Raw genomic sequence first — 3,131 nt, forward strand, 5'->3', positions numbered from 1 at the left:
CCATCTATCAACCCCTCAGAAAATGAACAGGAAATTACATCACCACAAACCCCAGGAACCCCATCCAGGACAAACATATAAATAGAAAGCAGGAGACAACAGCTTCGCTTCACTTGGAGGTCGCCACTGATGATGTTACCTAGCCAGGTAATGAAACGCCTGGATATCAAACCTACAGCTCAGTGAACAAACCTACACCCTAAACCTCAACCTGAACTACCTCACAAACCTTGTAAAAATGCTAATATACTCCCCCCAACAATATAGACTCTTATCAAGCTGGTCAGGCAGCATCCAAGGAGCAGAAGAATCGACATTTTGGGCATAAGCCCTTCATTATGCCCAAAACATCGATTCTCCTGCTCCTCAGATACTACCTGACCTGCTGTGCTTTTCCAGCACCACATTCTTTGACTCTGATCTCCAGCATCTGCAGTCCTCACTTTCTCCTCTTATCTTATCAAACCTGGTACACAGTACCTTACTGAATGCCTTTTGGAAATCTAAATACATTACATCCATTGTTTTCCCTACATTTGCCCTGTTTATTACCTTCTCAACAGACTGTAATAAATTTGTAAGACATAAATTACCCTTCATAAAGCCATGATGATTCTGCTTGACTATATTATGTATTTCTAAATGCTCTGCTATTACTTCTCTATGAGAGACTAACATTTTCCTATGACAGATGTTAAGCAAAACAGCCTGTAGTTACCTTTTTCTTTGTCTGCTTCCATTTTTGCAGAAGGATATTGCATTACAATCATAGAATCCCACATTGTGGAAGCAGGCCATTCAGCCCATCATGTCCACACCGACTCTTGAAAGTATCCCATCCATACCCATTCTCCTCCTTATCCCTGTAATCCTACATTTCCCATGATTAATCCGTCTAGCCTGCACATCCCTGTTTTGCAATCCTCTGTGATTTTTCCATAATCTACGATTTCCTGGAACATTACTGCCACTAACTTTGTCGTTACCTTCATTAGTACCCTGAGATGCATCCCCTCAGATCCAGGGGGCATACTGAATTTGAGTTTGATTAATTGTTGTCACATGTACCGAGATACAGTGAAAAGTGTTGCATTATTCAGACAGATCGTACCATACAAAGTGCATCAGGGTCGAAAGACAGAGTGCAGTGTTACAGCTGCTGAGAAGGGCCAGACAGAGAGATCAGAATTAACATTGGATAGGTCTGTTCAAAAATCTGATAACAACGGGGAAGAAGCTGTTCTTGAACCTGTTTGCAAGTGTATTCAGATGTTTATATTTTCTGCCCAATGGAAGAGCGTGGAAGAGATTACATTCTGGCCTCATTGGTCAGAGTATTTTCAAAACTGAAAGTAGGTTTAAGAGAACGTTGTTAATAATTCTGATAGACTTAGAATTGAAGTTTAGAAGAGCAGAATAATTGTAAGATATGTAGGAATGAGATCTGTTGCAGACATCTCACAAGATGTTGCTACACTCTGGCGCCATCTTGAATTGGCCTATAGCCCCATTAGTTTCTTTAGTACTTTTTCTAGTGACAGCTTTTGTACTTATTTTCTCACACTCCTTAGCTCTTTGATTATTTAGTATTTTTGAAATGCCAATAGTATTCTCTACCATGGTGACTGGTACCAGCCATTTTTTCTACTCTGCTCACATTTCCAGCTTCCCATTACTGTTTATTCAACTTTTTTCCTCCAACAGGCTTTTACACACTAGTGCCTCTCTCTTCGTATTGATATGTTTTAAGGACACAAAGGATAAAAAGAGTATAAAGCATCTCAGTTTTTAGGTTACCCGCTAGTTTACCCGCAGATTTTATTTTCTCTCTCTTTATTACTTTTCTGGTCACGTTTTGTTGGGTTTTAAAGTTTTCCCAATCCTCTGATTAATCATGAAACGTTGTCACAATGTATGTTTTTCTTTCAATTTAATACTAACCTCAACTTCCTAGGTTAACCATGATTGGTTTATCCCCTTGCTAGAATCCTTCTTCGACCCTGACATATGACTTTGTTGTAATCCATCAACTATTTTAAGTTTAGCACAGTTGTTTCCCACCTAGATTTCTCATCCTCAAACTGAAAGGTACATTCGACCATGTTTTTGCCCCTGTTCCCAAGGGGATCTATTACTCTGTGATCGTTTATTAAACCTCATTACACGTCAACTGAGATGGTTGGATCCATATTATTTTAGGAAACTTTCCCAAATAGATTCTATGACTTCTTCCACATGGCTAATTCAGCCAGTTTGGTTTTCCTAAACTATGTGAAGGTTAAAGTTATCCTTAAATAATAATTCATCTGTTTTATATGACCTCGCTATTTATTATCTGTCCTACAAAACAGCTAATGTTAAGGGGACAATTCATTACTCCTCCCTCTGTTTTGTTCCCCTTTTTAGTTCTTACCTCCAATTCAAATGAATTCTGCATCTTCCAGTCCAAAATCACGTGGTCCTTTTACCATATCATACTAACAAAGCCACCACCCTCCTCTCCTGTCCCTTCCTGTCTGCCCTTCGAAAATGTCACATACCCTTAATATTTAATTCCAAGATTTTTGATCTCTTTGTAACCATGTCTCTGTAATGGTCATCATGACCAAAAGCATTCACTTGCATTTGTGCCATTAGTGCAATAGAGGGGGAACATTGCACACCCCTGTACCACTGCCTGGGAGGACCGTATATCCCATATCATGGAATGGAGGGTTTGAATACCATGTACTATGGATGTGGAAGTCAGAAGACAATGAATATTCTGTGCAGGATGTAATGCTTAATTAACATTCACTGTGTGGTAACAACACACCTCAGTTTGAATATGCCCTGGACCATAAATGGTTGGTCAATTGATTGGTCGGGATATCCCTGCCTGAGACGCTATCACTCTATTGATCGGTCCCGGCACCCAGACACTATCAATCTTATAATCTGGAAGTCACAAACACCAGACACTATCAGTCTACTCATCGGGGAGTTACTGACCCGAAACTCTATCACTGTGTTCATCAGGGACTTACTGTCCCCAGACTCTATCACTGTATTGATCAGTGAGTTACTGTCCCCAGACTCTTATCACTGTATTGATCAGTGAGTTACTGTCCCCAAACTCTATCACTGTATTG

The 3,131-nt window shown here is 39.9% G+C and overlaps 1 protein-coding gene and 1 long non-coding RNA gene across 4 annotated transcripts in view; one reads left to right on the forward strand and one right to left on the reverse strand.

The window, feature by feature from the left end:
• The window catches only part of LOC122557968 (excitatory amino acid transporter 2-like), a 510,588-nt gene that overhangs the window by 450,487 nt on the left and 56,970 nt on the right, over positions 1-3,131 (forward strand). The gene's annotated exons all lie outside the window — the stretch shown is intronic.
• LOC122557972 overlaps positions 1-3,131 on the reverse strand; it is a 9,832-nt gene that overhangs the window by 5,743 nt on the left and 958 nt on the right. The window contains exon 2 of the long non-coding RNA XR_006313991.1: positions 1,563-1,566. This is a non-coding gene — a long non-coding RNA (uncharacterized LOC122557972). The remainder of the gene's footprint in view (positions 1-1,562; positions 1,567-3,131) is intronic.

Source organism: Chiloscyllium plagiosum, chromosome 16 (genome assembly GCF_004010195.1).
Source record: "Chiloscyllium plagiosum isolate BGI_BamShark_2017 chromosome 16, ASM401019v2, whole genome shotgun sequence".
In the NCBI taxonomy this organism is placed as follows: domain Eukaryota; kingdom Metazoa; phylum Chordata; class Chondrichthyes; order Orectolobiformes; family Hemiscylliidae; genus Chiloscyllium; species Chiloscyllium plagiosum.